General features: G+C 39.7%; 1 protein-coding gene and 1 non-coding gene across 5 annotated transcripts in view; one reads left to right on the top strand and one right to left on the bottom strand.

Moving 5' to 3' along the window:
* SSH2 (slingshot protein phosphatase 2) overlaps window positions 1-27,516 on the top strand; it is a 311,909-nt gene that overhangs the window by 45,100 nt on the left and 239,293 nt on the right. The window lies entirely within an intron of this gene.
* Window positions 915-1,018, bottom strand: LOC115895058. Its single transcript, XR_004055262.1, has one exon. It is a non-coding gene; the product is annotated as a small nucleolar RNA U13 (small nucleolar RNA).

The following is a 27,516-nucleotide window of genomic DNA, read 5'->3' as shown; positions in this document are numbered from 1 at the left end:
CACACACACATACATACACACACACATATATATACACACATATATATGTAAAGAAACAGTGACAATAGAGTATTCATTTTCATAAGAGTTCTCATGAATAGAAGGAGAAAAAGGATTATATCTAGATAGAGGAACGCAAGGTCAAATATTTTTCTTGATTTTAAAGTATGCAGCAGTCTTGAAAATGTTTCTGTGCTAAAGGAAATGAACCAAAGTAATGGCAGTGAGAAAGAGATAGAAAATAAAAGTGAGACAGGAGATCATTGATAGGAACAGGTCTTAGGGGACTGGTCTAAAACACTAAGTAAGGAGTTAGTCTGGAAAAGGAGAAGTTAGGCTGGCCAGGAAGAGAATTAACTCATCCTCTGTGACTTAAATATCTATTTCCTGTTATAATTTAACCTTACTATACAGGATGACATTCCTATTCTTTACTCTGGGAGAACTTATAAAGTGTATCCAATGTGCAGTTTTATCAATTTGTCTTGCATATATAAAAATTTATATTTATATACAGTGTAACTTATATTTGGATATTATAGTATGTCATGTAATTTAGTTAAGACTAATCTGTTGCCCTGACTACTATAGAGATTAGCAAAAACCTTTCTTCAGAAAGGATAATGTGTCTTCTGTTTCTTTTAAAATTCTTTCTTCTTTTTACAGCTGCTAAGCACATAATGGGCACTCAATAAAATGACACCTAACATAGGATTTGGAAGATGTGTGAATTACAAAGATATAGCCCAAAATAAAAAATGTACTCATTATTCAGAGTTTAAATTCTTTGAACTTACTAACTCTAAAAATTAATACCAGTTTTTAATAGGTGCCTTTTACCATACCAGAATTCAACTTGTCACTAAGTATAAGAGTGTTTTTTTCTTTTTTCTTCTCTATTTTATTTCTTTTCACATCAGGCAGTTAATGTGCTGATATTGTAACAAGGTTTAAAGGAGGCACATCTCACACAAAAGCATGAAAACCCAGTCATCATGCTTATGAACCACAAAAGGATGCTAGGCATAAAAATATGGTTTGGCCATTAAGAAAAAAATTGGGCTGGGCATGGTGGCTCATGCCTTTAATAACAGCAGTTTGAGAGGCTGAGGCGAGAGGATCGCTTGAGCCCAGGAGTTCAAAACCAGCCTGAGTAACATAGTGACACCCTGTCTCTACAAAAATATTTTTGAAAGGAAAAAAATTGTCTTTGATGATAACTGGGTAGACTTCCAGCTGGGAGCATCTTTATTTTATTTTATTTTATTTTATTTTATTTTATTTTATTTGTATTTATTTATTTATTTATTATTTTTGAGATGGAGTTTTGCTCTGTTGTCCAGGCTAGAGTGCAGTGGTGTGATCTTAGCTCACTGCATCCTCCACCTCACGGGTTCAAGCGATCCTCCTGTCTCAGTCTCCTGAGTAGCTGGGATTAGAGTTGCCCGCCACTGTGCTCTACTAATTTTTGTAGTTTTAGTAGAGACGAGGTTTCACCATTTTGGCCAGGCTGATCTCAAACTCCTGACCTTGTGATCCACCTGCCTCAGCCTCCCAAAGTGCTGGGATTACAAGAGTGAGCCACTGCGCCTGGCCAGCATCTTTATTTAAAAGCATGTATTGTGAAGCTCCATGTGAGAATTAGAATGCTACCTGGAATATATAGTGAGGTGCAGGGAAAAGTCCAGGCTACTATCTTAAGGCCAGTTATAAATCCTTGATGATTTCAAATTTGTTGGATTCTTTTGATGGTGATGATAGTGGGAGAAAGAAATGTGCACATCAAAAGGGATTTACTAGAGAAAGCTGTGAACTTTTGAAAGGTTTTTGGTAAGTGTGCCAAATTGCTTTCTAGAAAAGTTGTATTAGTTTACACTTCCATCAGTAATAGCAGTGAGTATGCTCCAGACATCATTTTCCAAATATTAAAAATTACATTCTCATTTTAGAAGAAGTTAAGACTGGCATTGTATAATAGGGCAGCTATGTATCAATCTTTGTATCTCCCTGAAGCTTTCAGCCATTGAGTTCTGTAACCAAATGACTTCCTGTACACCTTAAGAAGCAAATAATGCAGTTTTTTCCTCAATTGAATGTTTGGTGATCTTTGTTTGTTTTTCTCATTGAAGCTTGTAAAGTTTGAGTTCATTTTAAAGTTTTGGGGAAAATTTCAAGTTCTGATTTCATCTCCCAAGTGTACTTTTCATAATTATTTCATTTTATTAATAAAGTAGGGCCAGGCGTGGTGGTGGGCCGGGTGCAGTGGCTCACACCTGTAATCCCAGCACTTTGAGAGGCTAAGGCGGGCAGATCACAAGGTCAGGAGTTAGAGACCAGCCTGACCAACATAGTGAAACCCCATCTCTACTAAAAATACAAAAATTACGTGGGTGCAGTGGCAGGTGTCTATAATCCTAGCTACTCGGGAGGCTGAGGCAGGAGAATTGCTTGAACTTGGGAGGCAGAGGTTGCAGTGAGCCAAGATTGTGCCACTGCACTCCAGCCTGGGAGACAGAGCAAGACTCTGTCTTGGGAAAAAGAAAGAGAGAGAGAGAGAAAGAAAGAAAGAAAAGAAAAGAAAAGACAGAGAGAGAAAGAAAGAAAGAGAAAGAAAGAAAGAAGAAGGAAGGGAGGGAGGAAGGAAAGAAGGAAGGAAGGAAGGAAAATAGGCACTACAGATTGTTCACGATTCCCTAACTGCATTTAATATAAGGATTTTTATTTCTCCTTTTCACTGAAAAACTATCCTACTATTCTTTGGTGGCCAACTGATAACAAACTTATTTTATAGCTACTATAACTGAGGTTTGGGAAATCTTCAATACTTCACATGTATAGATGCTGGCAGTGTATCAAATTCTAGTTTTTAATCTTTAGTTCTTTAAAAAGTCTTTAGTCACTTTGTTATTCTTACATTTCATTTGTGATAATTGGTTAACATGTTTGTATTTGAAGGCATTAATCACAATTTAGAATATATAATGGGCACACAGATACTACTCTGTATCTTTTAGATTTCCTTATACCAATGAAAGACGTTATTCAGAATTCAGTATGTTCATTTTAGTTTGATATAAATATTTTTCTGAAAAGAAAGAATTGAGCCATAAATGAATTGTTGTGAGATATGCTGTTTGGTCCTTTGGGCTCAAGGTTTAATATTAATAAAAAGACCCCGGAACTGAGCCAGGAATCCCCCAGGTCTAGCCCTAATTGGCTTTGTAACCATGAGCAAATTCATTTATCTTTGTATCTTTATAAAATGTCCTACACAAAAAATGTTATTTTTATGAAAGTATTACTCAAATATGAGGTAGTGTTCTTAGGGAGAAGAAAAAACCTTTGCCTTTGAGAATTGGGATGGAAGGGAAGTAAGTTTCTTAAGTAATTCAGCCTGTACTATTGGAGAAGGCAGCACAGTGTAAAGCAAGAGTCAGAACTCATTTGCTTGCCAAAGCCAGGCGGGGAGCATGAATATATGAATTGGGCCTATGTAAGACTTAGGGAATTGTTGGAGTCTCTGTGTATCTCTTGTCTAAAAATCAGATTAATTAAAAATACATACCATGAAAGTTATACAGAACAGTTCTACAGGGAGTATTCTTCCTGTAAGCTTCCAGTTTTCAACCTCTGGTTTAAAGAAAAAATGGGCCCAGTGTGTTGGCTCATGCCTGAAATCCCAGCACTTTGGGAGGCCGAGGCAGTTGGATTGCTGGAGTGCAGGAGTTCGAGACCAGCCTAGGCAACATAGCTTGAGACCAGCATCGGCAACATATTTCGTCTCTACAAAAAGTAGAAAAATTAGCTGGGCGTGGTGGTGCGTGCCTATAGTTCTAGCTACACAGCAGACTGAGGTGAATCACTTGAGCCTGGAGGGTCGAGCCTGCAGTGAGCTGTGATTGTGTCATTGCACCCTATCCTGTATACTGTTCAGCAGAGTACCCAACATGTAGTAGGCACTCAATGATGTTTCATGGCCAGCTAGCTAGATGGATAATGGATGGATGGATGGATGGATGGTGGATGGATGGATGGATGGATGGATGGATGCATGGATGGATGGATGGATGGATAGATAATCGAATGAATGACTAGAAGGCTCTTCATCCTAGCAGCATGTGTATATAGTATATGGAGTTGTCTTTGGAATTGGTCTGCTCTTATTTTTGAGTCTCATGAGCAAAATATTTTATAACAAATTTTTGAAAACATCTTTTATCTTTTTAACATTCTAGTCTCTTACATCTTTAGTTGTCAAAATTTAGTATGCCCAACATTAAATTTGTGGCAGTGCTTTCCCCAGCTTAATTTTCATGAGCTTTGACTGGGATTTGGAAACATTGCATCTTGTTTTGATGATTTTCTGACCAACTGGAAGCCTCAAATGGATGTCACATGCTGTTAGAGCAGACTTCGCAGAGAAAAAGACAGTTGATCTTCTTTGTTTCAGGTGGTCTGTTCTCTCTCAGGTTAGGTTTTGTTTGATTTGGGGAGTATTTATTAACTTTAGGGAAGACTTGTATTTTCTTTCTAATATCCATTTGTTCACAATAACACCTAGTAGGCATTCAGTTCATATTGGAATGAATGAGAAAAAGAGCAGCACATCAATTGTAACAAATGTACCACTTTAGTAGGAGATGTTGATAATGGGTGAGGCTATATGCATGTGTGGAGGCAGGGGCTATATAGGAAATCTGTCCACCTTCTGTTCAATTTTGCTGTGAACCTAAAACTGCTCTAAAAAATAAAGTTTATTAAAAAAAAAAAAAAAACAGCAGAAAGCACTGTAGAGAAATGGAAACAGCATGAGCCTCTGAATAAGAAAAACCTGTTTAAATACTGATTCTGCCTTTTATACTTATCACTTATCTTGGATAGATAACATGGCTGAGTCTGTGTATATCTGTAATATGGAAATGATAATACTTAAACTATATTATGGATTTTCAGTATTCTTAGTTTAAATATAGGTCAACTTTCTGATTTTTTTGTTTGGAAAATATGGTCATGATATTTCAGCTCTTGGACTTTTTACCATGGAATTTTAAAACCATATACTTCTGGACACATTTTTAAAAATAAAATGTACAGACAAGAGATGTGGGGGGAAGTCATGTAATTTAGCCACCAATTTGTGCAGTTTGTATAATTGTGACAAATAACACAATGCTGTATTTGTTAAGTTTTCCTGTGATTGACTTCAGAATATCAATGAATCTTGAACCAGACTTTTTCTGTTATTCACTTACTGCTTTGAGCTTGTTTCTCTGCCTATCCATTTTTTATATAGCTCAGAAAATTAAACAATTGAGATCTTGAGTTTCATATTATACCATTAATTTGCTTATTACAGTCATAGCATAGTATATTTAGTGAGATACAGCTGGATTTTCTTTTTGTTGCATATGCCTTATGGTAATACTATGACTAGTAACTCATTATTTAATATGGAATATCTACTATAGTGGAAATCTAGAAGAAATATGAGTGCTGAATAAGGTAATAAGGGAGATTTGTAGTCTATACTTATTTGATCTTTGTTTCCATCTATTTCTCCAATTGGTTTTTTAAAATCTTCATCCATTGATTTATTTATTCTAAACATATATTTTGAGCATCAACTATATGTCACACACTGTGCTAGGCAGTAAGTATGCATTGATGGATAAACCAGGCATAATTTTCTCACGAAGCTTGCTTTATCTGTAGCAGTAGACGGAGTTTTGCTCTTGTTACCCAGGCTGGAGTGCAATGGCGCGATTTTGGTTCACTGCAACCTCCGCCTCCCGGGTTCAAGCCATTCTCCTGCCTCAGCCTCCTGAGTAGCTGGGATTACAGGCATGTGCCACCATGTGCAGATAATTTTGTATTTTTAGTAGACATGGGGTTTCTCCATGTTGGTCAGGCTGGTCTCGCACTCCTGAACTCAGGTGATCCACCCTCCTTGACCTCCCAAAGTGCTGGAATTACAGGCATGAGCCACCATGCCCAGCCTCTTTGTTCTTTTAAAATGTACAATTATTACTGACTGTAGTCACCCTGTTGTGCTCTCTTCCAGACAAGGTCTTGCTCTGTCACCTAGGCTGGAGTGCAGTGGCGTGATCTTGGCTCACTGCAGCCTTGACCTCCTGGACTCAGGCAATCCTCCCAGCTCAGCCTCCCAAGTAGCTGGGACTACAGGCATAAGCCACCATGCGTGGCTAATTTTTTAATGTTTTGTAAAGACAGGGTCTCAATATGTTGCCCAGGCTGGTCTTAAACTCCTGGGCTCAAGCAGTCTGCCTAATTCCCAAAGTGCTGGGATTGCAGGTGTGAACCACCCTGCTCAGCCAAATACTAGGTCTTATTCATTCTGTTTTTTTTTTTTTTTTTTTTTTTGTACCCATTAACCATCCCTACCTCCCCTTCACCTCTCTGCTACTTTTCCCAGCCTCTGTTAACCATCCTTCCCTATCTCCATGAGTTCAATTGTTTTGATTTTTAGATCCATAAATAAATGAGAATACAAGATGTTTGTCTTTCTGTGCCTGGCTTATTTTGCTTAAAGTAATGACCTCCGGTTTCATCCATGTTGTTGCAAATGACAGGATCTCATTTTTTAAATGACTGAATAGTACTCCATTGTATATAAGGGCCACATTTTCTTTATCCATTCATCTGTTGATAGACACTTAGGTTGCTTCCAGATCTTGGCTATTGTAGACAGTGCCGCAATAAACATAGGAGTACAGATACCTCTTTGATATACTAATTTCTTTTCTTTTGGGTATCTACTGAGCAGGGGGATTGCTGGATCATATGGTAGCTCTATTTTTAGTTTTTTGAGCAACCTCCAAACTATTCTCCATAGTGGTTGTATTAATTTACATTCCCATCAGCAGTTTACAAGGGTTCCCTTTTTTCCACATCCTCATCAGCATTCATTATTGTCTGTCTTTTGGATAAAAGCCATTTTATCTGGGCTGAGATGATATCTCATTGTAGTTTTGATTTGCATTTCTCTGATGATCAGTGACGTTGAGTACCTTTTCACGTGCCTGTTTGCCATTTGTATGTCTTCTTTTGAGAAATGTCTATCAAGTCTTTTGCCCATTTTTTAATTGGATTATTAGACTTTTTTTCCTATAGAGTTGTTTGGAGCTCCTTATGTGTTCTAGTTATTAATCCCTCGTCAGATGGGTAGTTTGCATGTATTTTCTTCCATTTTGTGGCTTGTCTCTTCACTTTGTTGATTGTTTTCTTTGCTGTGCAAAAGTTTTTTACCTTGATGTGATCCCATTTGTCCATTTTTACTTGGGTTGCCTGTACTTGTGGGGTATTATTCAAGAAATCTTTGCCCAGTCCAATGTCCTGGAGAGTTCCCCCAATGTTTTCTTATAGTGGTTTCATAGTTTGAGGTCTTAGATTCAATTCTTTAATCCATCTATTTTTGATTTTTTTTTATGTGGTGAGAGATAGAGGTCTAGTTTTATTCTTCTGCCTATGAATATTCAGTTTTTCAGCACACTTTTTGAAAAGACTGTCTTTTCCCCAATGTATGTTCTTGAGGTTTAACTCACAGGCAACCTAAGCAAAAATGGACAAATGGGATCACATCAAAGTAAAAAGCTTTTGCACAGCAAAGAAAACAATCAACAAAGTGAAGAGACAACCCACAAACTGGAAGAAAATATATGCAAACTACCCATTTGATGAGGGATTAATAACCACAACACATAAGGAGCTCGAAACAACTCTACAGAAGAAAACATCTAATAATCCAATTTTGTCCTTGACACCTTTCCCAAAAATGAGTTCACTATAGATGTATGGATTTCTTTCTGGATTCTCTATTCTGTTCCATTGGTCTAGGTGTCTGTTTTCACAGCAGTAGCATGCTGTTTCGGTTACTATTCCTTTGTAGTATAATTTGAGGTCAGATAATATGATTCCTCCTTTTTTTTTTTTTTTTTTCTTAGGATAGCTTTGGCTATTCTGGGTCTTAATGGTTCCACATAAATTTTAGGGTTGTTTTTCCTATTTCTGTGAATATCATTGGTATTTTGATAGAAATTGCATTGAATCTGTAGATTGCTTTGTGTATGTACTATGAACATTTTCACAGTATTGATTCCTCCAATCCATGAACATGGAATATCTTTCCTTTTTTGTGTGTGTGTGTGTCCTCTCCAATTTTTTTCATCAGTGATTTATAGTTTTCATTATAAGCATGTGTACAAATTTGTAATTACAAATTATGATAATTCTATGACTGAAGTAACTAGGGAGCAGTACATAGATTGGATGTTAGGCAAGGCCTTCATGATGGAGTTATACCGAGTGAGGTTTGAAGAATAAGTAGGAGCCAGCCATAGGGTAAAAGGAAAAGAGCTGTTTAAACAAAAGGCATATTCAAAGCCCCAAGGTGGGAGAGTTTGGCATGTTTGAGGAGGTTGAAGGGAGGGCAATGTGGCTGGATCATAATGTAGTGGGGCTGAATGAGGAAACTATGGAGAAGTAGGCAAGGATGACATCATGCTGAGGCTTTATAGACTGTAATAAGAAGTTTTGATTTTTTTTCCCCAAGAACTATGTAAATACAACTGAAAGGTTTTCAACATGGGAGTGACCATGTTTGTGCTTTCAAAAGATATTTTTGGATGCTGTGTGGAGAAGAGACTATAGGAGATAAGGGTGGAAAGAAGGAGGAGGCCAGTAGGGAGGCAATTGCAGATAACAGGTGATATTTGGAGATGACAAGAGTTATATAAAGTTAAGATATATTTTGGATATAGAACCTGCAGGGCTTACTGATAAGCTAGACAGGAGGCTTGAGGCAAAGGGTCAAGGGTCACTTTAGATTTCTGATTAGAGCAACTGAGGTGTGTGTTTGCATTGCTTTCTGAGATAAGAAATACTAGTCCTGGACAGGCTTATAGGGAGACAATGGAAGTTGAAATGGGGAGTATAGTTCTGACATGATAAGTTTCAGATGCCTATGAGACTCTCAGTGGAGATGACACATAGTTGAATATATGAGTTCAGAGTTTAGAGAGAGTGATATACAGACAGTCTCCAACATACCATGGTTTGACTTAATGATTTTATGACTTCATGATTTTTTTGACTGTATCGGAACTTAGCCTCGTAAGTTGAGGACCATCTGTACATTTGGGAGTCACCAGCAAATAGTTGATATTTAAAGTCCTGGGACTAATGGGATCACTTGGGGGAAAGTTATAGAGAGAGAGAGAAGAGGGCTCAGGACCAGCCCAATCTTTTGACAATCTGCAACATTATAATTAGTTTAATTTTCTGACTGAGTTAGATGTTATCTGACAATCAGAGAATTCTGCATCTCCATGTTCTTTTCACAGCTCATAAAGGCAATTTAATTATTTATTTGTAAATAATTAAAGTATTAGTCTGCTCTCATGCTGCTATAAGGTCATACCCAAGACTAGGTAATTTATTTTTTTTATTTTTTATTTATTATTATTATTATACTTTAAGTTCTAGGGTACATGTGCATAACGTGCAAGTTGGTTACATATGTATACTTGTGCCATGTTGGTGTGCTGCACCCATCAACTCGTCAGCACCCATCAATTCGTCATTTATATCAGGTATAACTCCCAATGCAATCCCTCCCCCCTCCCCACTCCCCATGATAGGCCCCAGTGTGTGATGTTCCCCTTCCCGAGTCCAAGTAATCTCATTGTTCAATTCCCACCTATGAGTGAGAACATGCGGTGTTTGGTTTTCAGTTCTTGTGACAGTTTGCTAAGAATGATGGTTTCCAGCTGCATCCATGTCCCTGTAAAGGATGCAAACTCATCCTTTTTTATGGCTGCATAGTATTCCATGGTGTATATGTGCCGACATTTTCTTAATCCAGTCTATCACTGATGGACATTTGGGTTGATTCCAAGTCTTTGCTATTGTGAATAGTGCCACAATAAACATACGTGTGCATGTGTCTTTGTAGTAGAATAATTTATAATCCTTTGGGTATATACCCAGCAGTGGGATGGCTGGGTCATATGGTACATCTAGTTCTAGATCCTTGAGGAATTGCCATACTGTTTTTCATAATGGTTGAACTAGTTTACAATCCCACCAACAGTGTAAAAGTGTTCCTATTTCTCCACATCCTCTCCAACACCTGTTGTTTCCTGAATTTTTAATGATTGCCATTCTAACTGGTGTGAGATGGTATCTCATTGTGGTTTTGATTTGCATTTCTCTGATGGTGAGTGATGAGCATTTTTTCATGTGTCTGTTGGCTATATGAATGTCTTCTTTTGAGAAATGTCTGTTCTTATCCTTGCCCACTTTTTGATGGGATTGTTTGTTTTTTTCTTGTATATTTGTTTGAGTTCTTTGTAGATTCTGGATATCAGCCCTTTGTCAGATGAGTAGATTGCAAAAATTTTCTCCCATTCTGTAGGTTGCCTGTTCACTCTGATGGTAGTTTCTTTTGCTGTGCAGAAGCTCTTTAGTTGAGATCCCATTTGTCAATTTTGGCTTTTGCTGCCGTTGCTTTTGGTGTTTTAGACATGAAGTCCTTGCCCATGCCTATTTCCTGAATGGTACTACCTAGATTTTCTTGTAGGGTTTTCATGGTATTAGGTCTAACATTTAAGTCTCTAATCCATCTTGAATTAATCTTCGTATAAGGAGTAAGGAAAGGATCCAGTTTCAGCTTTCTACTTATGGCTAGCCAATTTTCCCAGCACCATTTATTAAATAGGGAATCCTTTCCCCATTTCTCGTTTCTCTCAGGTTTGTCAAAGATCAGATGGCTGTAGATGTGTGGTATTATTTCTGAGGACTCTGTTCTGTTCCATTGGTCTATAGCTCTGTTTTGGTACCAGTACCATGCTGTTTTGGTTACTGTAGCCTTGTAGTATAGTTTGAAGTCAGGTAGCGTGACGCCTCCAGCTTTGTCCTTTTGACTTAGGATTGTCTTGGCAATGCGGGCTCTTTTTTGGTTCCATATGAACTTTAAAGCAGTTTTTTCCAATTCTGTGAAGAAACTCATTGGTAGCTTGATGGGGATGGCATTGAATCTATAAATTACCTTGGGCAGTATGGCCATTTTCACGATATTGATTCTTCCTATCCATGAGCATGGTATGTTCTTCCATTTGTTTGTGTCCTCTTTTATTTCACTGAGCAGTGGTTTGTAGTTCTCCTTGAAGAGGTCCTTTACATCCCTTGTAAGTTGGATTCCTAGGTATTTTATTCTCTTTGAAGCAGTTGTGAATGGAAGTTCATTCCTGATTTGGCTCTCTGTTTGTCTGTTACTGGTGTATAAGAATGCTTGTGATTTTTGCACATTAATTTTGTATCCTGAGACTTTGCTGAAGTTGCTTATCAGCTTAAGGAGATTTTGGGCTGAGACAATGGGGTTTTCTAAATATAAAATCATGTCATCTGCAAACAGGGACAATTTGACTTCTTCTTTTCCTAACTGAATACCCTTGATTTCTTTCTCTTGCCTGATTGCCCTAGCCAGAACTTCCAACACTATGTTGAGTAGGAGTGGTGAGAGAGGGCATCCCTGTCTTGTGCCAGTTTTCAAAGGGAATTTTTCCAGTTTTTGCCTATTCAGTATGATATTAGCTGTGGGTTTGCCATAAATAGCTCTTATTATTTTGAGGTACGTTCCATCAATACCAAATTTATTGAGCGTTTTTAGCATGAAGGGCTGTTGAATTTTGTCAAAAGCCTTTTCTGCATCTATTGAGATAATCATGTGGTCCTTGTCTTTGGTTCTGTTTATATGCTGGATTACGTTTATTGATTTGCGAATGTTGAACCAGCCTTGCATCCCAGGGATGAAGCCCACTTGATCATGGTGGATAAGCTTTTTGATGTGCTGCTGAATCCGGTTTGCCAGTATTTTATTCAGGATTTTTGCATCGATGTTCATCAGGGATATTGGTCTAAAATTCTCTTTTTTTGTTGTGTCTCTGCCAGGCTTTGGTATCAGGATGATGTTGGCCTCATAAAAAGAGTTAGGGAGAATTCCCTCTTTTTCAATTGATTGGAATAGTTTCAGAAGGAATGGTACCAGCTCCTCCTTGTACCTCTGGTAGAATTCAGCTGTGAATCCATCTGGACCTGGACTTTTTTTGGTGGGTAGGCTATTAATTATTGCCTCAATTTCAGAGCCTGCTATTGGTCTATTCAGGGATTCAACTTCTTCCTGGTTTAGTCTTGGGAGAGTGTAAGTGTCCAGGAAATTATCCATTTCTTCTAGATTTTCTAGTTGATTTGCGTAGAGGTGTTTATAGTATTCTCTGATGGTAGTTTGTATTTCTGTGGGGTCGGTGGTGATATCCCCTTTATCATTTTTTATTGTGTCTATTTGATTCCTCTCTCTTTTCTTCTTTATTAGTCTTGCTAGCGGTCTGTCAATTTTGTTGATCTTTTCAAAAAACCGACTCCTGGATTCATTGATTTTTTGGAGGGTTTTTTGTGTCTCTATCTCCTTCAGTTCCGCTCTGATCATAATTATTTCTTGCCTTCTGCTAGCTTTTGAATGTGTTTGCTCTTGCTTCTCTAGTTCTTTCAATTGTGATGTTAGAGTGCCAATTTTAGATCTTTCCTGCTTTCTCTTGTGGGCATTTAGTGCTATAAATTTCCCTCTACACACTGCTTTAAATGTGTCCCAGAGATTCTGGTATGTTGTATCTTTGTTCTCATTGGTTTCAAAGAACATCTTTATTTCTGCCTTCATTTCGTTATGTACCCAGTAGTCATTCAGGAGCAGGTTGTTCAGTTTCCATGTAGTTGAGCGGTTTTGATTGCGTTTCTTAGTCCTGAGTTCTAGTTTGGTTGCACTGTGGTCTGAGAGACAGTTTGTTATAATTTCTGTTCTTGTACATTTGCTGAGGAGTGCTTTACTTCCAATTATGTGGTCAGTTTGGGAATAAGTGTGACGTGGTGCTGAGAAGAATGTATATTCTGTTGATTTGGGGTGGAGAGTTCTACAGATGTCTATTAGGTCTGCTTGCTGCAGAGATGAGTTCAATTCCTGGATATCCTTGTTAACTTTCTGTCTCGTTGATCTGTCTAATGTTGACAGTGGGGTGTTGAAGTCTCCCATTATTATTGTATGGGAGTCTAAGTCTCTTTGTAAGTCTCTAAGGACTTGCTTTATGAATCTGGGTGCTCCTGTATTGGGTGCATATATATTTAGGATAGTTAGCTCTTCCTGTTGAATTGATCCCTTTACCATTATGTAATGGCCTTCTTTGTCTCTTTTGATCTTTGATGGTTTAAAGTCTGTTTTATCAGAGACTAGGATTGCAACCCCTGCTTTTTTTTGTTCTCCATTTGCTTGGTGGATCTTCCTCCATCCCTTTATTTTGAGCCTATGTATGTCTCTGCATGTGAGATGGGTCTCCTGAATACAGCAGACTGATGGGTCTTGACTCTTTATCCAGTTTGCCAGTCTGTGTCTTTTAATTGGAGCATTTAGTCCATTAACATTTAAGGTTAATATTGTTATGTGTGAGCTTGATCCTGCCATTATGATATTAACTGGTTATTTTGCTCGTTATTTGATGCAGTTTCTTCCTAGCCTCGATGGTCTTTACATTTTGGCATGTTTTTGCAATGGCTGGTACCGGTTGTTCCTTTCCATGTTTAGTGCTTCCTTCAGGGTCTCTTGTAAGGCAGGCCTGGTAGTGACAAAATCTCTAAGCATTTGCTTATCTGTAAAGGATTTTATTTCTCCTTCACTTATGAAACTTAGTTTGGCTGGATATGAAATTCTGGGTTTAAAATTCTTTTCTTTAAGAATGTTGAATATTGGCCCCCACTCTCTTCTGGCTTGTAGAGTTTCTGCCGAGAGATCTGCTGTTAGTCTGATGGGCTTCCCTTTGTGGGTAACCCGACCTTTCTCTCTGGCTGCCCTTAAGATTTTTTCCTTCATTTCAACTTTGGTGAATCTGGCAATTATGTGTCTTGGAGTTGCTCTTCTCGAGGAGTATCTTTGTGGCGTTCTCTGTATTTCCTGAATTTGAATGTTGGCCTGCCCTACTAGGTTGGGGAAGTTCTCCTGGATGATATCCTGAAGAGTGTTTTCCAACTTGATTCCATTTTCCCCCTCACTTTCAGGCACCCCAATCAGACGTAGATTTGGTCTTTTTACGTAATCCCATACTTCTTGCAGGCTTTGTTCATTTCTTTTTCTTCTTTTTTCTTTTGGTTTCTCTTCTCGCTTCATTTCATTCATTTGATCCTCAATCGCTGATACTCTTTCTTCCAGTTGATCGAGTCGGTTACTGAAGCTTGTGCATTTGTCATGTATTTCTCGTGTCATGGTTTTCATCTCTGTCATTTCATTTATGACCTTCTCTGCATTAATTAGTCTAGCTGTCAATTCTTCCACTCTTTTTTCAAGATTTTGAGTTTCTTTGCGCTGGGTACGTAATTCCTCCTTTAGCTCTGAGAAGTTTGATGGAATGAAGCCTTCTTCTCTCATCTCATCAAAGTCATTCTTTGCCCAGCTTTGATCCGTTGCTGGCGATGGGCTGCGCTCCTTTGCAGGGGGAGATGCGCTCTTATTTTTTGCATTTCCAGCTTTTCTGCCCTGCTTTTTCCCCATCTTTGTGGTTTTATCTGCCTCTGGTCTTTGATGATGGTGACGTACTGATGGGGTTTTGGTATAGGTGTCCTTCCTGTTTGATAGTTTTCCTTCTGACAGTCAGGACCCTCAGCTGTAGGTCTGTTGGAGATTGCTTGAGGTCCACTCCAGACCCTGTTTGCCTGGGTATCAGCAGCAGAGGTTGCAGAAGATAGAATATTGCTGAACAGCGAGTGTACCTGTCTGATTCTTACTTTGGAAGCTTCCTCTCAGGGGTGTACTCCACCCTGTGAGGTGTGGGGTGTCAGACTGCCCCTGGTGGGGGATGTCTCCTAGTTAGGCTACTCAGAGGTCAGGGACCCGCTTGAGCAGGCAGTCTGTCCGTTCTCAGATCTCAACCTCTGTGTTGGGAGATCCACTGCTCTCTTCAAAGCTGTCAGACAGAGTCATTTGCATCTGCAGAGGTTTCTGCTGCTTTTTTGTTGTTGTTTTTTATCTGTGCCCTGTCCCCAGAGGTGGAGTCTACAGAGACAGGCAGGTTTCCTTGAGCTGTTGTGAGCTCCACCCAGTTCGAGCTTCCCAGCAGCTTTGTTTACCTACTTAAGCCTCAGCAATGGCAGGCGCCCCTCCCCCAGCCTCGCTGCTGCCTTGCGGTTAGATCGCAGACTGCTGTGTTAGCAATCAGGGAGGCTCCATGGCCGTGGGACCCTCCCGGCCAGGTGTGGGATATATTCTCCTGGTGTGCCCGTTTGCTTAAAGCGCAGTATTGGGGTGGGAGTTACCGGATTTTCCAGGTGTTGTGTGTCTCAGTTCCCCTGGCTAGGAAAAGGGATTCCCTTTCCCCTTGCGCTTCCCAGGTGAGGCAATGCCTCACCCTGCTTCAGCTCTCGCTGGTCAGGCTGCAGCAGCTGACCAGCACCGATGTCCGGCACTCCCTAGTGAGATGACCCCAGTACCTCAGTTGAAAATGCAGACATCACCGGTCTTCTGTGTCGCTGGCGCTGGGAGTTGGAGACTGGAGCTGTTCCTATTCGGCCATCTTGCTCCACCGACTAGGTAATTTATAAAGAGGTTTAATCAACTCGCAATTCAGCATGGCTGGGGAGGCCTCTGGAAACTTACAATCATGGTGGAAGGCAAAGGGGAAGCAAGGCATCTTCTTTGCAAGGTGAGAGGAAGGAGAAGTGCCAAGCAAAATGGGGAAGAGCCCCTTATAAAACCATCAGATCTCATGAGAACTAACTCATTATCAGGAGAACAGCATGGAGGTAACTGCCCCCATGATTCAATTAAGTCCACCTGTTCTCTCCCTTATGGGGGTTATAGGGAGTACAATTCAAGATGAGATTTGGGTGGGGACACAAAGCCCAACCATATAAAAATATTTATAAAACCAAATTCATTTTGTAAGTTAAACGTGTTAATCTGAAACCCACCCACCCCCTCCCCATTTTTTTGAGACAGAGTCTTGCTCTGTCACCCAGGCTGGAGTGCAGTGGCACAATCTTGGCTAACTGCAACCTCCACCTCCCAGGCTCAAGCAATCCTCCCACTTTGGCCTCCTGAGTAGCTGGGACTACAGGCACGCACCACCATGCTCAGTTAATTTTTGTATTTTCTGTAGAGATGGGGTTTTGCCATGTTGCCCAGGCTAGTCTCAAACTCCTGAGCCCGTCCGATCCACCTGCCTCAGCCTCCCGAAGTGCTGGGTTTACAGGCATGAGCCGCTGCACCCAGCCTGAAAACCCCTTTTAATAAAATATCTTTCTTTAGCCTATTAATAAACTTTTCTGGAAACCAAATATTATTTTGAACACTTCCCTCTTAAGGGAAAACAAATGTAGAAAGGGAGGAAGCTCGACCAAATATCTCATTTGCCAAGAACTTTCCCTAGAAGCTTGTTTAAGTAAGTCAGTCACTGATAGCAATTTCTGTTCTTGTCTATAACCTCTTCTAAAAACGGAATGGAAAATGGAAGGAAACTTTCCCTTGGATGGGGATTTCCAATTAATTTAAATTTGCTCTATTCAGGTCCTATGTCCTATACCAATAGTAAAAGTTGATTGATGTTTGCCTTGGTAGGAGATGATGCTACAGCTCAACCTTTCTTCTGGATTTGTGGCTTTGTTTTTTATATTTTTTTTCTCCATATGTTTGTTCCATGTATTTTTTTGGAGATTTTTTTTTTTTTTTGAGACGTAGTCTGGCTCTGTCTCTCAAGCTGGAGTGCAGTGACGCAAGCTCAGCTCATTACAACCTCCACCTCCCGGGTTCAAGTGATTCTCCTGCCTCAGCCTCCTGAGCAGCTGGGATTATAGGCGTATGCCACCACACCCGGCTAGTCTTTGTATTTTTAGTAGAGATGGGGGTTTCGTCATGTTGGCCAGACTGGTCTCGAACTCCTGACCTCACGGAATCCGCCTGCCTCAGCCTCCCAAAGGGCTGGGATTACAGGTGTGAGCCACTGCGCCACTGCGCCTGGCCTCTTTGGAGATTTTTCAGTTAGATGTACATCTTAACGATTTTTTATTTTAAAAGTCATATTAAAACCAATCCTACCCAATTCTATTTCTCTTGGCTTTTTAGGTAACCCATAAGTAACTATGGATATTTTGTTTTGCTTGCAGGTTAGCTTGCTTGCCTTGTTAACTCCGTAGCTCTAAAACTTAGCAAAGTTAATTTTAAAAATTGTTCTTTCTAACATGAACCACTTCAGAGTTCTATTACTTTCACCTTACTGTACCAAAAAATACTTTTTTTTTTTTTTTTTTGAGACCAGGTTTCGCTCTGATGCCCAGGCTGGAGTGCAGTGGCGTGATCTCGGCTCACTGCAACCTTTGCCTCCTGGGTTCAAGTGATTCTCATGCCTCAGCCTCCTGAGTAGCTGGGATTAAAGGCACGCAGCACCACGCCCAGCTAATGTTTGTGTTTTTAGTAGAGACGGGGTTTCACCTTGCTGCCCAGGCTGGTCTTGAACTCTTGGACTCAAGCTATCCACCTGCCTCGCCTCCCAAAGTGCTGGAATTACAGGCGTGAGCCACCCCACCCAGCCCCAAAAATACTTTTTACACTACCAGGAATATCCACCTATAAACCCTCCTTCTTCTGTACTCCATATCACCTTGTTACGAGACCACTAGCTCCTCTGCCTTTAATTTTTATTTTTTATTTTTATAGAGATAGGGGTCTTGCTGTGTTGCTCAGGCTGGTCTCAAACTTCTGGCCTAAAGCTGTCTTCCCACCTCAGCCTCCCAAAATGCTGGGATTATAGGTGTAAGCCACCATGCCAGGACTTCTATGCCTTCTTTAGTTATTGTTCCTGTAGCCACTTATCCTTTTGTAAATATCATTATTCTCTTTTGGGAGGGAGGGAGGAGATTTCTTTCTTTGTTAATGTCATCTCTAGGAATAGGGATATGCACTCTTTTTAATATTACTGTTGTATTTTGATTCTTGAATGGGAGTCAGGAGTTCCTGTTGATGTTATACTGTGCTGTTATGGCCACTGGGTAATAATAATAATAGTCACCAATTCCATAAGATTCTAAAACAAATTGAAAGCTGTAAGCTCTCCATTTTCAAGAATTAGAACTGAAGTTAGTTTAAAAACAAACATGTGCATAATACAAAAGAAATAATTTAACCCTTTAATAACTTTGAAAAACAAAGAGCAATCATAATATCTAATAGACCACTGCTTTCCATCAGTGTTTTTCCATTTAACAAAATCAATCAGGCTTATTAAAGGATTTGGCTGAAATAAGAGTTCCCTATGTTGTACTAAGGACAGTAACTCATTTCAGTATGCTACAATGTAATTATTCACCTATTGTTGAACATTTGAGCTGATATATGTAATATAAGAAAAAAATTGGGAATATTTTTTGTGTATTTATACACCTCTCTATTTCTTTAAATTCTGTAATCAACTAATAGGTAATGAACATCTTTAAGATTTTTGACACAATGTCATATTACTTTCAGAAAAATTTTACCATTTTACATTCCCAGACATTAGTATGTGAGAGTTCCTCTTTCACTTTTCCCAGGTTTGGAAACATTTATAGTCTCTTATCTTTGCCAGTCTGAAAGATGAAAGTGGAGCTTGTTTTATTTTGCATTTTTGATTAATTAAGTAGGGCATGTTTATTTTTCTCATTTATTTTAAAAATCAAATGAATCAGAAAGCACTAATATAAATAGAACAGTGTATCTTTATTCCACACTGACATGAAAAGGAAATGCCTACAAATGGCTGCAAGAGAGTATATTTTCAAATCTTGTTGCCTTGAGAGATTAGATGTAAACTTTCAAGTCTGCTATGAATATCTCAAGCTCTAACCAGTATTCAGTAGGATGTTAACATTCTAAGTCCAATGTTCCAGAACATAAATTTGCCAGTTCTCTGAAAACACTGGAACACAAATGGAAAATTCAATAGCCCTACTTCAGTGACTTCCTTACAATCCACCAATGGGCAAAATGCAGGCAAGACTGCCAGCTGCTCTGCATCTGCAAACATTTGTGCAGAACTAATTTTAAGAGCAGATGTTGGAAATAAAGGAAAAAAAAAAAAAAAAAAACAATTGCAGCCTCCCCTCTGAGAAAGTTAGACCTATCCCGTGACTTCTCAGATGCCCCATAACCCTGTTAGCCAGAGTTTCATTCCAAAAATACCATATTTTCCTTCCTTCCTTTCTCATGTGAAAAGTTTTAGAAATGCTTAAGGGAATATAACAACTTCAGAAAGTCTTAGTACTGCTTCAGTTGGCCCTGTATGATGTTGTCAGATATAGAAGAGTCTTTGTCTACAATTAGAGTTTACTCATGAAAGATTCCATTCTGACCTTTGGGGTGTGCAGACTTCAATTGTATCATATCCATCTAAAAGAAAGACTGTTTGTTTTGTATTGAGGTAGAAGTTACAGATTATGAAGAGAAAAACTCTAAGAGAAAACTCTTATTTTTATCAAATAGACAATGAAGTCATGGCAGTTCAGTAGAAATTTGCTAAATCAGTATCTGAATGATTTCATGTACAGATTTTAGATTTATGAGTATTCAAGATCTCCAAACAAGTTCACATAGACCCCAGTAGTAGATGCCTGTGTGACACACTTGTCAGTATCCTCACTCACATGTCAGAGTTTAATCAAATCTGGTTTTTTCTGGGACTTGCTTACTGCTAAAAGGCTAAAGAAGTCCTTTTGTTATTATTTGATTTTAAGATTTATTTTTTGTTTAATTTTTTAAACTAGGTAATACATTTACAAAGTTCAAAAGTCAAAACCTCATAAAGGGTATATAGTGAAGTCATCCTCTGCTTTCGTACCCTGGCCATCCAGTTCTCCTCTTCACAAACAATATTAATAGTTTTCTTTGTCTCTTTGTAGAAGCACTATGCATAGACATGCAAGCACACACATACACATTCTTCTTTTTTACACTAATGATGACATACTGTATACAATATTGCATATTTTGCCTTTTTTTACCTGCTCTGCCTTAGAAATATTTCCATATTAGTACATCTAAAACTTCCTTGTTTTTATTTATTTCAGATAGTATTCCATTATAGAGATATACCATAATGTATTTAACCAGTCTCCAGGATATCGTTATTATAATAAATGCTGCAATGAGTAACATTGGGAAAATGTCATTTAACATAATTATAATCAATTCCTAGAATTGCAGGCCTGAAAGGAATCGTTTTATTTTTAATAGACATAAAGCTAGGATGGGACCCAAGGTCCTATCCTAAAACCAAACCTGAAAAAAAAAATAGTACTGACCAGTATCCCATGCAAGAAGTCCATGCCTAAGCTCCAGGTATTTTTCTAGGATCAGACCAATGACTGTCATAAACACCTATGCTTTAGTATCTGTTCCTACTGCCTGTGAAGAGAGTTCTGGTTTTAACTGGGCCTGCACTCTGTGCAGAGATCGACACAGACTTTGATTTCTGCAGGCGACCTTCCTGCACTTCGTCTTGTTTCTGAGAAAAAGACATTGTCAAAAGCAGCTTATTCTTTCCTGCAATTTTCTTTACAGAGGAACTCTTTTCTTTGGCAATAATCAGGGGGTCTTATTCACAAGGGTCTCTGTTAATATCTTGCCCTGGGTAGGGTAATTCTTTCCTGTGACTTGGCAGTTCCCTGATCTTTCATCTCTTCCTTGATGCTCTCCTATTTTGGGTCTCTCGTCTCTTGCTTTTGTTACTTAGGGCTAAATTATTGTCCTGAATCTTCCCTTTGGCCTAAAGCTTAAGGACCCAAGGTGTTTCTCTTTGGCCTCCATAAAGACACAAAGCATCCCAGGCAAGGGACACTACAAGGGGACAGCCTTGTGGCTATCTCTGAAGCCCTACTTCAAACTTGAGCTTCGACTCACCAGCAAGCTGCTCTTTAAGGTATGGTTGGTTTGGATTTCGGGCAACCAACACTCTTTTTTTTTTTTTTTTTTTTTTTTTTTTAATATTGTTATACTTTAAGTTCTAGGGTACATGTGCATAATGTGCAGGTTTGTTACATATGTATACTTGTGCCATGTTGGTGTGCTGCACCCATCAACTCGTCAGCACCCATCAATTTGTCATTTATATCAGGTATAACTCCCAATGCAATCCCTCCCCCCTGCCCCCTCCCCATGATAGGCCCCGGTGTGTGATGTTCCCCTTCCTGAGTCCAAGTGATCTCATTGTTCAGTTCCCACCTATGAGTGAGAACATGCGGTGTTTGGTTTTCTGTTCTTGTGATAGTTTGCTAAGAATGATGGTTTCCAGCTGCATCCATGTCCCTATAAAGGATGCAAACTCATCCTTTTTTATGGCTGCATAGTATTCCATGGTGTATATGTGCCACATTTTCTTAATCCAGTCTATCACTGATGGACATTTGGGTTGATTCCAAGTCTTTGCTATTGTGAATAGTGCCGCAGCATTCCTTGATCACTGAAGCCCCTAGGTTACTAAGATCCCCCTTTAGCTTTTGGGAATTTCTCACCCCAGTGGTTCTCATGACACCTCCCAATTATGGTTTAGTAGGTAAGACCCCTTGTATTGACCATCTCTCTGGAATCTGTTCCTTGAAGCAATTTCTGAATTCATCTCCAAAATCCTTTTCCTAAGATGGAAACTAGTTTAGAGAAATGTTCATTTCTTTGAGAAACATCTCTCTTTAGACACTCTCACTCCTCTGTTCTCTGGCTCTGGGGCATTGCTATTTTGTGGCTAGAATTTTTTGAAACATTTCTACTCTTATCCCTTTACTTATTTCCTGACATTGCTCAACCTGTAATCAGCTCTGAGCTACCTCTGTTAGCATTCCATAAAGTCCCACTTTTCTAGGTTATTTTCCATGATGCTGGATGAGAGGGACTAAAAAATCTGCCTGTTTTTCTCCCCATCCAGGGGAACGGGGAGGATTCTGCAGGCCCATGACCAGTATGTGACACAGCTTCTTCCAAAAATTCTCTGGTGGGAACTGAAATTTTTTTATTTTTTTATTTTTTTTTTTTTGAGATGGAGTCTTGCTCTGTAGCCCAGGCTGGAACACAGTGGCGCGATCTTGGCACACTGCAACCTCTGCCTCCCAGGTTCAAGCAATTCTCCTGCCTCAGCCTCCCAAGTAGTTGGGACTACAGGTGCACACTGCCACACCCAGCCAATTTTTTGTATTTTACTAGAGGTGGGGTTTCACCTTGTTGCCCAGGCTCCTCTGAAACTCCTGAGTTCAGGCAATCTGCCCTCCTCGGCCTCCCAAAGTGCTAGAATTACAGCATGAGCCACCGCACCCAGCTGGGAACTAAATTTTATGTGAGTACCTTGTCTTCTGCCTCCATTAGGGTTCCCCCAAGGTGCTTGGCAACCTCACTATAGTGTTGGCTACTGAAATGTGAGTGACCGAGAAGAAAGGCAGACTAGCACAAAATTGGGCTTCTCTCATCTTTAACAATTTTATGGATTCAAGGATCTTGAGGGGTAGGTACTACCTCTGCTGTACCCAAAATTGACTGAGTTTTTAGTACACGTCAAGGGTTTAGATCAGGGAAGAGCCCTAGAGAGTTATTCTGGTGATATTCTTCTCAGATAGTTTTAATCATTGGTATAACTGTTTCTCCAAAGAATAGGGAATGAATCTCTGAAAGATTATACCTGAGGTTTACAAGCTTTCACTTAGTTCCTTCTAGGCAGCTTCTCTCATCACAGTGCACTTAATCAATTAGAATACAAAAATGACCTTGCTACAGTGTGAGGACATCTTGTGGTCAGAATGCTATATAGGAAATTAGTTACAAATACAAGACCATCACTCACTTTACCCCCAGTTCAGCCTGGTAGATCTTAATTTTAGGTATCTCTAGCCTTCCTTGATATCAATCTAAGTTCTTCTTCTAATACTAGAGCTAAATCTTTCAGCTCTTATTTATTAAAGAAGGAATAGAGCTCTTTACTTGCGAGGAAATAGGCTCTTTTCACAATCATCTGACACCTACCTTGGTAGTCTAAGTAACAGTGATCTTTCTGAACTTGTCTTTCTTTCCTGGCATACATCCCCAGACAAATGTTCAAGGGATGCTTTTCTCTCCTTTCTTACTCCGTGTTTTCTTTTCTTCAGATGCCTTTCTGAAGTTCCTTAGTTTCTCTAAAATAGCTGCCTTTTGCTCTTCAAACCTTCATTCTGTAAGGAAATAACAGAACTCCACCTCTTTGCACACATGCAGTGATCATATTACATGATACACACCTTAGCATCTCTAAAACCTAATTTACTTTCATAGCCCAGGTCCCAAATCAAGCTACACAGATTTTTTTTGTTAAGTGTTTGTGTGGCAGGGGCTGGGGGAAGTTGATGGTTGTATTTAAATCACAGATAGCTCTCATATATTGGTCTGAGGAGGGAAATAAATAACTAGAATGCTACAGTTTTAAAACTGTAAAAATAATATGTAAGGTGATTTACAAGTGAATGGAGGTCAAAAGAATTAGTGCTTTCAGCACACACAGAATTAACCTTGCAGTATCTCCTTGTTTTGCCAGCCTGCTGTTACCTCATGAAGTTGACAGGACTGATCTTTTAAAAACTCCTACACAGGGCTGGATATGTTGGCTCATGCCTGTAATCCCAGCATTCTGGGACGGGGCCGGAAGATCATTTGAGCCGAGGAGTTTGAAATCAGCCTGGGCAATAGGGAGACCCCATTTCTACCAAAAAAAAAAAAAAAAAAAATCAAAAAATTAGCTGGGCATGGTGGCACGTGGCCTGTAGTTTCAGCTACTCAGGAGACTGAGGTGGAAGGATTGTGTGAGCCCTGGTGATGGAGTTTGCAGTGAGCCAATATGGCGCCACTGCGCTCCAGCCTGGGCAACAGAGCGAGACCCTGTCTCTAAAAATAAAAATAAAATAAATAAAACTCCTACACAGAACAGGAGAGAAATAGGCAGCTCACTTGTTAATAGCAGAAGCCTAACTCAAAATGGAAAATAATATAATATTTGGTTTGCCTAAGGAGAGACAAACCAGCCTCTCTATGAATTACATTTCAATTCTCCTTGGCCATTTAATTGGCAACTAGACACATAACTCTAAGAGCTTCTTTTTTGTGTCCTGATATTCTAGGTCTAGAAGTTCTGAGATGCTGTTGCCATTTTTTTTCTCATTGTTCTTTTCATGGGTTTTCTGACAGGAGTGAACATCTACCACTGGCTCCTTGGCTTTTCCCTGTCTTTATAAACTTGTTTATTAACTTGTTCTTTTTTGTGGATGATTACTTCTCAGAATCTGTCATAGTACCTAACTTAGTGTGCATTTTACACTATATAGGTGTTGATCAAATACAACAGCAGCCCTCTATGTAAACCGAATAACCTGTACATATGAATGACTGCTTTTGCATCTCACTGGAGATAACCTCACTTTGCTTTTGGTAGTTTTGGTATCAGTTGCTAGTTTAGGAATCTAAGCATTGGTTAGGAATGTTTCTGTGAGAAAACATAATTCAGTATCTACATATAAATTTCTAAATGATCTTTGTACTGCTTGTTTCCAATTAATTGATTTTTCTAAACTGGTTTCAAATTCTTCCAGCATAGTCTCCTTTGCTCCCTTATTTCTTTTCTTTTCTTTTTTTTTTTTTTTGAGATGGAGTTTCACTCTGCCACCCAGGCTGGAGTACAGTGGCACGATCTAGGCTCACTGAAGCCTCTGCCTCCTGGGTTCAAGTGATTCTCCTGCCTCAGCCTCCTGAGTAGTTGGGACTACAAGGTGCCCGCCACCATGCCTGGCTAATTTTTTGTATTTTTAGTGGAAACAGGGTTTCACCATGTTGACCAGGCTGGTCTGGAACTCCTGACCTCAGGTGATCTGCCCACCTCAGCTTCCCAAAGTGCTGAGATAACAGGTGTGAGCCTCCACGTTCAGCCTGCTCCCTTATTTCTGATATTTGTAAATTTATTGTTCTTCATCTTCTGGTAGTCTTTAGAAGACACTAATTTTTAATTAATCACAATTAGATTTTGTTCCAGGGCCCCCATTGCTATTTTCTCTTCAGCTTCAACTATTTCTGTCTTCCATAGGTTAAATTATGAAACCAAACCGCATTTGGGTTCAGTGAAATCTGTGATAGGAATTAAGGTCAGCAAAGTCTTCTTCCCTTTCAAGGAATGATTTTTTAGAGTATTTCTGATTTCCTCTTGGTATCCATGATTCTTCCTTAAACTAGGGTTAGAAGTTCCTTAGAGCCCTGACAAATGATACAGTGCATGTTTACTCTCAGCAAATTATCTGCCAGGGAGAGGTTGAATCCCAAGTCCTCCCTGTTTATTTTACAGACTGGATAGGAAACTGGGTTGTAAAGCTTCCCTACTGGGGATCTCTAATTTCCAAATTGAGTTTAAACCACTGATTCTTTTTCTTCCCTCCAAGCTCTGATGTTAAAATAAACGTTATCTCTCCACACAGCAGCAGTGATTTAATTGTGGTGCTGTATTAATCTTAAGTTGCAGAAATTACTTCATACTTCTTTTTTTTTTTTTTTTTTTGAGGCAGAGTCTCGCTCTGTCGCCCAGGCTGGAGTGCAGTGGCCGGATCTCAGCTCACTGCAAGCTCCGCCTCCCGGGTTTACGCCATTCTCTTGCCTCAGCCTCCCGAGTAGCTGGGACTACAGGCGCCCGCCACTTCGCCCGGCTAGTTTTTGTATTTTTAGTAGAGACGGGGTTTCACCGTGTTAGCCAGGATGGTCTCGATCTCCTGACCTCGTGATCCGCCCGTCTCGGCCTCCCAAAGTGCTGGGATTACAGGCTTGAGCCACCGCGCCCGGCCCATACTTCTTTTAATTGTAGACTTACCATTTTAGAATATTAAGTCTGTTTTTGTATCTGAGTCAAATATGTATAATAGAGAAGATGTTTATCTCTTATTTCAACTTAGTTGTAGAGAAACTGTTTGTTTCTTCAGTGCCTGGAGAAGTCATTGGAAGTTGGAGACCCACTGCCTGACTATTTTCATAGGAATGATATGATTCCACCATTCTAGTTTTAATGCAGTGTTTTAAATGCTATATACAGAAGCAAATGCTTTGGACCAGTGGTTCTGAAACTTTAATTTATATCTGAATTACCTGGAGAGCTTGTGAAAAACACATTTCTGGGTGCTACACCAGATTTTTATTTGGTAGATCAGGGGTGGAGCCCAAGAATTTGCATTTCTAGCAAGTTGTCAGGTGATTCTGCTGGTCTGGAGACCACACTGAGAATCACTGCTTAGAGGATTTTTTTCTCTCATTTGAGAAACATGCCCTTTTAGGGAAGCTGATTATATTAGAAAAAGAGAAGGGAAAAAATACAAACACAAACAAACAAACAAACAAAACTACCTCAAAGAGAGGACAGGGTTTGTTTTTTTTGTTTTGTTTTGTTTTTGAGATGGAGTCTTGCTCTGTCGCCCAGGCTGGAGTGCAGTGGCCGGATCTCAGCTCACTGCAAGTTCCGCCTCCCGGGTTTACACCATTCTCCTGCCTCAGCCTCCGGAGTAGCTGGGACTACAGGCGCCCGCCACCTCGCCCGGCTAGTTTTTTGTATTTTTAGTAGAGACGGGGTTTCACCATGTTAGCCAGGATGGTCTCGATCTCCTGACCTCATGATCCGCCCATCTCAGCCTCCCAAAGTGCTGGGATTGCAGGCTTGAGCCACTGCGCCCGGCCTGTTTTTTTTTTTTTAAGTAAATGTTCAGATTATCTCTGTGTGAGGGTGTGAATTTGCAGCTGCAAGTAATGTGGCATTTGTATGGAATCTGAGATGTGATCAAGTGAACGTTCAAAGAATGATAAGCAAAATCTTTAAATCTTATCACTGTTAGTTGCAATAGAAGACTTAGAAGGACAAGGAGAGATACTGTGAAAAAGTATATCTATAAGAGCCTGAATTAAAATCTCTACCCTGCCACTTAGACTTCATTCATATGAATTTGGAGTGTGTAACCTTACTGGGTTGTTTTAGTATTTTATTGATTGATTGATTGATTGATTGAGATAGAGTTTTGCTCTTGTTGCCCAGGCTGGAGTGCAGTGGCGCAGTCTCGGCTCACTGCAACCTCTGCCTCCTGGGTTCAAGCAATTCTCCTGCCTCAGCCTCCTGAGTAGCTGGGATTACAGGCGCCTGCCATCACACCCAGCTAATTTTTTGCATTTTTAGTAGAGATGGGGTTTCATCATGGTGGCCAGGGTGGTCTCGAATTCCTGACCTCAGGTGATCCACCCAACTCCGCCTCCCAAAGTGCAGGGGTTACAGGCGTGAGCCACTTCGCCCAGCCAAGTATTGAATGAGATAAGAAATCTGAAATGCTTTACTTATGGGACCTGTCCATCAAAGTTACTTTCATAGAAGCTGGCCTCCTCAGTTGCTTTTGTACACTCAGGAATCTTTTCAAAGTTTA

The sequence above is a fragment of the Rhinopithecus roxellana genome, chromosome 19 (assembly GCF_007565055.1).
Source record: "Rhinopithecus roxellana isolate Shanxi Qingling chromosome 19, ASM756505v1, whole genome shotgun sequence".
Classification (NCBI taxonomy): domain Eukaryota; kingdom Metazoa; phylum Chordata; class Mammalia; order Primates; family Cercopithecidae; genus Rhinopithecus; species Rhinopithecus roxellana.
The sequence above is the reverse complement of the archived record's forward strand: the minus strand, read 5'-3'. Positions and strand labels throughout refer to the sequence as shown.